Raw genomic sequence first — 12,434 nt, 5'->3', positions numbered from 1 at the left:
ATTTTGTTCTTGAAACGGAGACGAACAGAGTCTTTTATAGAAAATCTTTCAGTGAATTTGACTACATTTCCATGACGTCCAATACTTTGGTTTTTGGGTAACGTTGTCGTTGTGAATAGATTGACGTTATTTAGGGGTCGCAAAATTTACTTTTTATTAATGTATTCCATTGTGGTTGTCTGTGTAAATATCCAAGGGGTGATTGAAAAATCTGTATGGTCACAAGGAAAAAACAGATTTATTACAGAAAAGGATCGCTTTTAATTGTAATTTGTTGTTACTATCTTCGTTGGAACCGTTTTAATAAAAGCCTTCATAACCAAATTGATGCAAATAATTGTCGTCTATTTTGTCTTTAATAATCATGTTTAAACATGGGTCTTCGATGCTCATTTAATTTTTACATGTATTTGATCTAACCTTACAACATTTTATTTAATGATAAGTCTTTTGTTTACCTAACGTGTGTCTGTTGTACTCAATGTTCAACCTGGTATCTATGGTGAGTTGATTTAGATATGATCAATGAAAACTTTTAGATCTAGTAAATTAATTCAGGGCAGTAGTGATGGTAGTAGTAAACCGATGTTAAAATCACATAAATCCATTCAAATCAATACCATATACATTGCATGCATTTGCAGCACTATTTTTGATTTCCCTTCATGAGGAACATTTAAACCAATTATTTGAAATCCAGAGTTCTAGAAAAACCCTCATAATTAGGGAGCTATGTTAACAAAGGGATAAGCATTTTTTAGCCAAATCCATCTTAGGTTAACTTTGACCTAGGAAGTTGAAATCTAAGGTTCTTGATAATTTTAAAATTTATAAACGACCATTTCAAATCTATGTTAAAACAATATTAAATAGCCACAAAACCGATTGTGTTGGTAGGGTAATCGACGCCGGCTTTGTAAGTCTTACTTGCAATGCAAATAATTAATACTAAGTAACAATCGAAAATAAGACACAGCGACAAAATATTGTTAAGTCTAGAGAATAGTGAAGTTGATAATAATAACGATTATAGTTTGAAGCCTTCTATGTTTGACAATATCGAGATCATGGAATATATCAGATTTTTAAGTTTCGGCAGTGTCATAATCGTTAAAGTACTGGCATATATGAGATGAATTTACTGATTAAAATGTGAAAATAGGGTATCGTCAGCCTTTTACACACCGTTCTTGGTAATTAAAATTCTTGTATTGTATAAAAAAAAAAATTATCAACCTAAACATATATGTACCTTGTGTCATGTTTATTTTTATACTTTTAAGGATACAACTAATGATTCAATTCAGATACAATGTAGGTATAGGAATTTGGTTACATTATAAACATGAAAGGGCCAATATATGAGTAAATAGAAAATAATAAATACATTTTATTTGAGAATATGTTCGAGACTTTAATAAATATTTATGCAAATAAAACATAACATCAAAGGTATGTCGTTTCTTTTTATCTGTTTTCTTTCAAAGTTGTGCCTACAACATGGAAAGTATTAGCATAATGAATGCAAGCAATATACCTCAATATCAAATCAAATGTATTTCACTTTCAATTAAAAGTTTATCTTAAATAAATGTATATTTATATAACAATGTGTAACCAACAGTCGCGTTGTCATTCAGTTTAAGTGTTATTTTCAATGTTGTGCAACCAAATGGCCTTAGAAACCCTTAAATTGATTCAAATAAAAAATTTACCACAATCAACAATAAAAACAAATTGAAATTGACATCATACACAAACAATAAGTCACAGAATATACAGAAGAATGTAACAAATGGGGGCGATACTTTGGCAAAATAATACATTTCGAAAAGTTAGATTGTAATGGACATAAACCCATCATTTTTTTTTAAATAAAACTACTTTTATACACTTGATAAATGGAAACAAGTAAAACCTAACATGAATAATTCATCATACGTTTGTGTTACCCGATCCCCCAGGCTCATGCATGTGTCATCAATATTTAATAAATTAAAATGAGGTTAAAGCCAATCTTTGATTTATTGTATACCAAGTTATGTGCAAGTACACGTGTAACTAGTTTTCAAAAAATATATAGAACATGTACAGTCACCATAAAAGAGCAGTCAAAAATGTCATCGTATCCACTTTAAACAATCTGACAAACAACATGAATGTCAATTATCAATACAAAATTAAATCTTAAATCACACTTAAATAATGATATAAACCAATAAAGTGACTTAAAGCGAATCATTGGGGGAAAATAATGTTTATCCATTTTTTTTAACTAATGCATGTATATATCATAAACTTATAGTCTTCTGTGCACGATTTTACAATTTTTTACGCATCCATATTGTATAATCGCTAAAATGATTTCTCATGGTCTGCTATAAAGTGAAAATATGGCAACAAAGAAGCACAGATATTACGCACGAGTATAACATGTACAAATATTTCATATAGTTTATTCAAATTAAAGATCCATGCGTATTGCGATCACCGGATCATTTTTACACTGAGTTCACGGCATACGGTAATATATTGACGAATTGTTAAAACTATATAACGAAGGCAAACAATAAAAAAACTTAGCGTGTTCTTAATTTGGACAAATTGTAGAATTTTTTTGCGAAAAAGGGATATTTGAATAAGCATAACAAACATATGCATCATCTCTTTTTTAATTTGAAAGACTTTGATGACTTTAAAGAGCACACAATTAAATGATATGAACGCTTCAAAATGTTGCATAAGAAATACACTTATAAAATGAAGTAAAAAAACGTCAACACTTAGGAAACACCAGAAGATTTTTTTATTATTTTAGAAGTTGTATTTCATGAGCGATTTTCAATGATATATAATAATATCTTACCACATAATACATTGTACGTGTTTGCAAGCTTTATCCACAAACAAGGCTTCCCCTTCTACAGTCTTTCCCACAGCCAATAGAACAGCACATCAGTCCGTATTTACAGCTACCTGGTGTACACATTTCAGCACAATGGCTAATTGTACCAGGAGGGACAGGCGGACATCTCATTCTACATGGTGATGGTACTGTTCCACCTGCATATAATTTGATATAATTGGTATGTCAATTCTATTTTTTCATTGCTAAATTACTTATCATTCAACTCTAAAGAACGTTATATAATATGAACAAAATTATGTCAGAAAAGTTGATTCCCAAATAAGTGTGTTTTCTTCTCATGTTTTCTACTTTACATTAATTATTTACACTCGTCTGAATTTTTTTCGTAAGAAATTACAATTAATTACACAGTAACCCGATATCTGATTTCATCGTTTCGATCAAATTCAGTTTTATTTTTTCCATTAATTCATACAGCTTAATGTGTTTTTTTTTCATTTTATACTTGTTTATATACAAAATCGATAAACATGCTCTTGTCAGCAAGAATATTATTTGTTTAAGTTTCAATAATTATATTAGATGTATGTTTCATTTTAATACGTTATTCGTATTGACTAAGGCTAAATGCACATCACGTGTAATTCCTAAGCAATTGAATTACACAATAAAACTTATCATTTATGATAAAAAGAGGTTCGACAATAAAGTGCACAGATGAAATATATATATAAAAAAAAAGATAAAAATTCGTGTTTTCATGATCCCTGCTAAAAAATAAATTATTAGTATTAAATGCTTCTGTTTGTAACTTCATAGTTGTAAAAGCGTTGACCGTGCGCATATTTGTAGACGAAACCCTACCGCGGTTCATACAAAATGTACTTCTGTCAACGCTTTTACACCACAATGAAGTTCCAAAAAGAAGCATTCAATTCTTAAATATTAACATTGACTTTTTGATATTCCAAACATTCAACACGTTTAAAGGTATTTACATTGAATGTTGGAAAGGACAATATACTCTAAACGGTTACATCACTGTCAAAGGTTAGGGGAAAGTTCGGATTCCACTGACATGTTGAACTACGTCACATTCTGTATGTGTGTAACTGTCAGAAGTCAGGAGCCTTCTGTTAAGTGGTTGTCGTTTGTTGCTGTGTTACATATAAATTTTTCGTTAGTTTTTTTGTACATTAATTAGTTGATTTGTTAATCGTTTGAAAATTTTCTATTAGTGAGCTTTAGTGACTATGAGATTTGGGCTTTGAAGGCCGTACGATGACCTATAACTATTAATTTCTATGATGGTTGGTCTCTTGTGGAGAGTTGCATTCATACCACATCTTCTTTTTTACATCTATGAGTAGAAATTCTATATTATTAATTGAACACTAAACTTCTTTAAGGTAGTATCAAAAAGTCTGGTAATAGATATTCATCTTTTCCTTTTCCGGTCAATATTTTAAAAGACCACAAAAGTTCCAAAATGAGCTAACTAGATTTAATAGAAATAGACAAAAAAAATCACTAGTTAATTTTAAAATGCAGGTCATGTGCATAGCAGCATAGGCTTATCAAGTCCAAAACATATTTAACTCATATCAATATTCCTAATAAATCCATACTGTCTTTAGTGTTTTCTGCTAAAGTGTATGTATCGACATTATCTATACAAACGATATACATTAAGGAAGATGTTATGATAAAACCACCGAGTCTTTTTGTTTACAGATAGTTATATCGCTATTTAAAGTGTCTCGTCGGATAAAACTAATATTACAAGTTATATCAAACATGTCAAAGGTACCTGGATAATAAATAAATACGACAGATGCGTGTTTCGTATACATTATACTCTTATGTCGAATCATTTAACGAAATTGACGGACTTATTGAACGAAGAAAATAACTGTGCTTAACTACATCTTAAATTGAGTAGAAAACATATACATACCCGATGCTTCAGTATTGAAGTCAAATATCAGAACAATACTGAAAATGATCCTGCAAGCTAATGTGAACATTGTTTTGTATATAATTTATCACAGCAACTGCATGATCTTTTATATGAACATACCTTGTAAAATAACCGCTATTCAACAAGCGAGTCATATAAAAAAAAGAAAAAAAAACTCCCTTCAAATCCGCGTTCAGTTTGTTTAGTAAACATGTTATTTTCCACATTCAATTAATCTTGCTTTTACAAGTACATGAAAACAAAAACATTCAACAATTTACCACATGAACCTTCCTGATGTTTTATTGTATTTTCATCAAGACTTACGACATAGTCATTTATACATTTTCGTATCTATCTCCAATGAATCTCTTATATAACATGTCAACTTTGATTAATATAAGGGCATATCCTTTTAATAAATCTTTATATTTTGAAGTTAAAACATTTTTGTTTTGTCATATTCATAGTACTTGCTACTTAATAAATGTGTTTGTACATGTCAAATTATCATGAAGTGCAATTCTGCTGTAACATTACTGTCTAAGTTTATATATATATATTAGATGCAGGATAATGCGTTATTTGAGTATAACACTTTTTCAGTTCACATTCTCGTTATGCTTTCCAAGTAATATGTTTAATAACAAATCAATGTAACGATCCAGTCAACTTCGGCAATAAACGCAAAAGTTAATTAGCTTGCGATCGACAACACTGCATCAAATAGTATTTGACGATAAAATGTAACAGATGTGAAATAAGTATAAAAAAACCTGCATATTATCATTAGTTTTGTATAAAATCTATTGTAAAGTTGAATAATTTCATTAATATTTCAAGAAACTCGTTTATTTTTATAATATAAAAGCTTCTTATAATAACCTGCATGCAACACAAAACACAAGGCAATACATTATTGGTGAAGTTTATATCAAACAATTGTCATTAAAACTTAAATACAAAACCTACATTTGAACCCAAACAGCTCGAAAAATATCAAATAAGACTTATTACCGAATTTGTACCAACATAAGCAACTCGACGGGTGTCATATGAAGAGTAGGATATCCTTACCCTTCCGAAGCACATGATATCTTATGGCAAGCCGTTCTCGTCAAAACTATGTTTAAACCCTTTTTTCGACAAAAATACACACTGAGATTTAAAAACCTAAAATAACACACTGAGAAATCGAAATTAAACACTGAGATTTAAAAAAATAAAACACACACACTGAGAATTCAAAATTACACACTGAGATTTTAAAAAGACACACTGAGATGAAATAAATTGAAAAACCAACACTGAGAATTGTTAATTACACACTGAGATTTCAAAAATACACACTGAGATTAATATGCAAATTACTAATGAATATTCATGAGATGAATAATTCAACAGATTAATATCTTGATCTCAAGAACTCTTGTCATTATAATGAAATGCGATTCCTTCAACCAACATTCGTATTAAATTTCAAGACTTAACATCGCTCATATTCATAAGTTTGTTGCCTATAATTCAATGTAATTCAGATCATTACTACTACCAGTAATTAAACATGGGTCCCTTTTCAAAAGTCTTCCAACAGTTTCCTTGATGTTGCTAGTTGATCTTTTATATTTTTGTTACGTTTATATGCTATAATAGACACTTGGGTAAAAATTTCACTGCATTCTTTTGCAGATTGTTCCAATGTTTTCTTATAATTTTAATAAAGTTTTTCACCATTTGGTTGTATTTTGTAATAAGAGTAAGTGGGTATTTTTCTTGTTCTTGTATTTCTAAAGTTTTTTTTATTAATAATTTGGAACCAAATCGAAGGACTAACGAGTTCTGTTCCCTTGTTGTTTTAAGCTTGTAATAGATTCAGATTAAGTATGCTAATTAGATATGTGCGCATAAAAATTGCGCACAAATCTCAGTGTGTAATTTTAAATTCTCAGTGTGTAATTTTAAATTCTCAGTGTGTAATTTCAAATTCTCAGTGTGTGTTTTCAGTTTATTTATTCTCAGTGTGTCTTTTTGAAATCTCAGTGTGTAATTTTCATTTCTCAGTGTATAATATTTAATTCTCAGTATGCATTTTTCATTTTTGTAATCTCAGTGCGTCTTTATGAAATCTCAGTGTGTAATTTTTAATTCTCAGTGTGTAATTTTCAATTCTCAGTGTGCGTATTGAAGTTTTTAAATCTCAGTGTGCTTTTTTTTGTAATTCTGAGTGTGTAAATTTTTCGAAAAATGGTTTAAACATAGTTTTGACGAGAACGGCTTGCCATTATATCACCCCTAATTTTGGTTTGGTTTGTGTTGTTCTTTTTCTATGTTGAGTTTCGTGTATAATTGTTTGTCTGTTTTACTTTTACTTGTTTAGGCATGGCTTTGTAGTTAATGTTATGAGCTCAAATGTCCCTGTGGTATCTTCCCCCTCATGTATTAGTTCATATCAAAATCATTTTTGTTTATAATTTTACCTTTTATTTCAAATAACCAAAACCAAATACTTATTCATGAAAAAACCGCGTTTATAATTAACAAATAAGGCCGAACGAACAATGGTCGAGCTGACCTCGGCTTAGCGTGTAATGTGAGCAAACCAACTATAGGTCAGCCTTCTAACAATACGTACAATTGTTAAGTAAGCAAGCTATAATTGAAAAAGAAAAATATTTAAAGACAATGTACTTTTAGTTGAAGCGTGCTCTCTAGCTTCCTATCCCTTAACCTGGAATAATTATGTAATAACTTACTTAAAGCATTTGAACATGTACTTAACTCGTAAGATAGTTTAACTATGAAGAATAAGAAAATAAAACGAGTAACAAAGAAAAAAAATGAAATTTGAATTTAAAATCACTCACAGTTAATACATAACTGGGATGCAATGTGTAGTCACATTCGTTATATGTCAAGGTAAACGTTAGATTATAGAAATCCGTTGAACATGATTAAGGTTAAGGCAATACGTAGCCAATTAACAATAATGTTAAATTAAGAAAATACTCTTGAAGAATGAGTGAATTTTAAGGATCACGTAGATAACATGGATCATATCTTGATTTAAACGCTTTAGTTAGCAATACAGTTAGGAGTTTAGTTTCGCATTTTGGATTTTTCAAATAGGAAAGTTAATGTGTAATAAAATTAATTTTTAGACAGATGAGTGCTAATTTAGCCTTCAAAGATGGTTTATAAGTGCATCAAGATTATTTTTTATACATGTTTTATGGGCTGTTTTCTGTTTGACAATGCGTATTTTCATAGTTAGGCCGGCCATCGGTTCAGAATTAATGTACTGTTTACAAACACTCTTTTTCTACACGAAGTTTTTTACGCAATTTTACAAAAAAAATGAGATGAAAGACATATGGTTTTCATTGGATTTGCTGAATGATATATGTACACAGTTATAGAAAAGGTATTTCTTCAAGCGATTGAAATTCTACTTTTAGCCACATTTTGGGGAAATATGTGACATCTCCCCCCCCCCCCCTTTTTGCAATATTTTATAACAAATAAATGCAGATTGTTGCCATGGATACACCAAAACGAAATTATATTTTACCATTTTATATACTGGATATAAAATCTATGGAAGATTCTGATTACATACATACATGTATGCCCATATATGACACAAACAGTAAGCTTGATATTGCAAGAAAGCAATGAAATGGGGATGGTAAAATTCATAAGCTTAGGGCAAATTTTAGTATTATTTCCTCACTGTTTATTGCTACCTTATGGTATACTTACCAAGCTCAGTATTGTATAATTTAAAACTTTTCATGCCACAAATCTATTGATATTTAGATTCTAAATCAACTTCTGAGTAAAAGAGGGACGAAAGATACCAAAGGGACAGTCAATTAAGTGTTTAAAAATGACAATATATGTCAATTTTATTGTTTACAGTCCTTAGCAGCCAAAATTAGACATTTTGACACAAGGCTTATATTTGTACTCTATCGGCTTAACTCATGCTTCTGATGGATTGGGCTGCATGTAGAAGCCTAAGTATTGAACGCGTTGGTTTATTTCTTTCGAATATATCAAATTATTGTTTCTATCAAGATTTCGTGTTACATTTTGGCATATATTAAATGTATAGTTAAATCAGATGTAAGAAATTGATTCCCTATCACCAAGTTTTTTAATCAAGTCTTTGGTATGCAATAAGCATAAAGATTAACATTTTTATGCTTTAAATTGCTAAAATGCATACAATGTTGCATCATCAGAGATCTTATTAAGATATTCAACATTAAAAAACTGCCAAAAGAGGTATAGTTTTTAAGATTTGGCTAAAAATTGAGGTAGAGACAAGATTTTACACTTTGACTTGGCACCTTTCTTTAAAATCAGTTTTTGTCGCGTTTCAGTGTCAACTGCTAACCTTCATAAAATATTCATTACTCAACCAATTTTCAAAAATAAAAGGCCATTTTACTCGTACATTGTATAAGGTAGCAGAACTCAGACAATAAGGGAGAATTTGGAAAAAAATATTTACTATTAAGGTAGCAATACACAGTACGGAGTTTAGTTTCGCCCCTGTGGATTTTTCAAATAGGAAAGTTATTGTTTAATAAAATTCATTTTTAGACAGATGAGTGCTAATTTAGCCTTCAGAGATGGTTTATAAGTGCATCAAGATTATTTTTTACATGTTTTATAAGCATAAAGATTAACATTTTATATGTTATATATATATGTTATATTTGTTATTCTCGTGGGATTTTGTCTGTGTGTTACATTTTAGTGTTATGTCGTTGTTCTCCTCTTATATTTAATGCGTTTCCCTCGGTTTTAGTTTGTTACCCCGATTTTGTTTTTTGTCCATAGATTTATGAGTTTTGAACAGCGGTATACTACTGTTGCCTTTATTTATAGGCTGTTTTCTGTTTGACGATCCGTATTTTCATAGCTAGACCGGCCATCGGTCCAGAAATTAATGTACTGTTTACAAACACTCTTTTTCTACACGAAGTTTTTGACGCAATTTTACCAAAAAACGAGATGAAAGACATATGATTTTTATTGGATTTGCTGAATGATATATATACACAGTTTCAGAAAAGGTATTACCACAAGCCTTTGAAATTCTACTTTTAGCCACATTTTAGGGAAATATGTGACATCTTTCCCACACTTTTTGCAATATTTTATAACAAATAAATGCAGATTGTTGCCATGGATACACCAAAACGAAATTATATTTTACCATTTTATATACTGGATATAAAATCTATGGAAGATTCTGATTACATACATATGCTCATATATGACGCAAACAGTAAGCTTGTTAGTGCAAGAAAGCAATGAAAGGGGGTTGGTAAATTCATATGGGCAAATTTTAGTATTTTTTCCAAACTGTTTATTGCTACCTTATACATGTAATCCATCGCAAAGAAAGAGACGATATCCCGTCAGCAATAGTATTCATACTTATACAGCTATAGCCACACTCAAATCTTAATAGCAGATAATTAAGCATATATATGTCTCTGTGTATATTAAATATGTGTCTCTGAAAATGTGCATATTTTGTACACACAAATTTTGAATATTTTTTGTATATACCTCAAAATTTAATAATAAAAAAATCAGCTCTTGTGTGGTTCATAAGTTTTGGTATATACTAAGACGATTAAAATGCCTAATAGAGTTGATGTTTTCTGAACATAAAACTTTAAAGTGATTACAAAAATTAGATAAATAAAACAGTGCAATTGGTATTCTCAAGCTAATAGTCATAGTTAAAACAGTTTGCCTTATTGTATAAAACATATAACAAATGAAGAGAATGAATACAAGACTTTTAAAGATTTGTAATAGTTTTGTTATATTTCATTATTCTCTAGAAGTTTTTTGTGACGTTATCATGGTTATGGGGTACACGTACATTATGACTGTGAATTTTATTTGGAAAAGTTGAACACCAAGTAAGAAGTTCAAATTAATAGAAATAGATATACATTTGTTGAATCATTTATTTGAGGATAGCAAGTATCCTGAAATAAGCCATCGCAAGTCGATGAATTTTTATATATAGTGTAAAATATAGTACGTTCCTGACCAACCATAGTACAAGTAACCGGTATACACATGCATTTTTGTTAATTTGCATTTGTAATTTATGAGATCTCCTGAAATATACAAATGTTCTACGTTATCCTGCTTTATTCTCAGCGAACCGTTCAGAATGACAGTATTATTTACTTTGGGGTCAGCTCCTCCTTCTGTGAGTCGATTTATATATAAAAACAATAAAACCCAAAGAGAACCATTCGAAGTTTGAAAAAACATAAAGTGCTAGGGTTAAATTGAAGGAAAACACAAGAGAATTTGTTTTAATCCGGTTTCTAAAAGCTCATACAATTAAATTTTATATTTTCCAACAATAAACATATATTGTTTATAAATACCAACGTACTTCCAAACCAGCTAGAGGAGAGGAACTGATGTTAAACATATACATTCAACTGATACCCGACATGCATCCAACTAATACACACATATGTTCAACTGATACCCTGAAACATTTAATTAAAACCTGACATACTTCAACTGATATACCACATACATTCAGACAGCTAATGAAAAATGAACGAGATATTGTAAAAGGTGAAAACAATTTAGAAATATGAAAACACTCAAATTGACTGAAAATGTGGATGGACTCACAAAATAAAAACCCCTCCATGCCTTCACAAATTTTATTATTTCCCTGCAGCAAAATACATCTTAGGGTTGTCTTTTATTTAGTCTCATTTGATCATATAGCGCCTACCGTTTCTATGTATCTATACATCCCTATCTTTTAAATCATCGGGTTTGTTTATGAACGTTCAAAATGAAGGTAAAACAAGAAAAGCCATTCGAATGATCAAAATTCATAAAGTGCTTTTTTAATTCCATAATATATAGAACATGGTGATATCTCTTTATGCACATCTTCATGCAGTGCACACGAACGGTGAGTATAAATACTGTGAAGTGTCATCAATATCCGTCCAACCGTTTAGAAGATGCATGCGTTCAGCACCTTTTAGTAACTTCATTCACAAATATATCATGTTCTATAAGTTTTAATTTTGCTTTAAATTGGATTTCAGTATTTGCATGAGATCTCTTGAATTGGTATTGTCTTTTTGTTTGTAGTTTTCTACACTTCAAGGAGATCTGATAAATCAAGCCCTTTTCATCACAATTATTACAGTATATTGTGCTGTTGACACCACTGTCGTAGATTAAGGAGCGTGCACACAGATCAGTTTGTATACTCACCACATTCTTTGCGTGCAAAAAATCATACCGTATAGTAAGCTTTGAATAAACCTACATAGCAAAATATTAAACAATTTTTACGAGAAAACACACAATTTGTCAGTTCAGTGATTTATAACTATCCGTCATATTTTTCATTTTTATATTGTTTGTTAAATGATTAGAGAATATCTCAGGCCGTATGCTTTCTTGTTTCAACTGATTGTTTATTTCGTCATGTCGGGCCGTTTGCAATTTTGCAATGTGATATCGGCTTTTCTATTTGTTGAAGGCTGCATGTGAACTCATCCTCGTCACTTTCTATTCGCCGCG

At 30.2% G+C, this 12,434-nt stretch overlaps 1 long non-coding RNA gene across 1 annotated transcript; it reads right to left on the bottom strand.

Annotated features, from left to right (window-relative positions):
• Positions 1–1,377: 1,377 nt before the first annotated feature.
• Positions 1,378–4,965, bottom strand: LOC139527821 (uncharacterized). Its single transcript, XR_011665460.1, has 3 exons — positions 4,827–4,965; positions 2,867–3,063; positions 1,378–1,493 (listed from the first exon to the last, which is right to left on the bottom strand). It is a non-coding gene; the product is annotated as an uncharacterized lncRNA (long non-coding RNA).
• Positions 4,966–12,434: the final 7,469 nt, after the last annotated feature.

This window comes from Mytilus edulis, chromosome 6 (genome assembly GCF_963676685.1).
Source record: "Mytilus edulis chromosome 6, xbMytEdul2.2, whole genome shotgun sequence".
Lineage (NCBI taxonomy): Eukaryota > Metazoa > Mollusca > Bivalvia > Mytilida > Mytilidae > Mytilus > Mytilus edulis.
The sequence above is the reverse complement of the archived record's forward strand: the minus strand, read 5'-3'. Positions and strand labels throughout refer to the sequence as shown.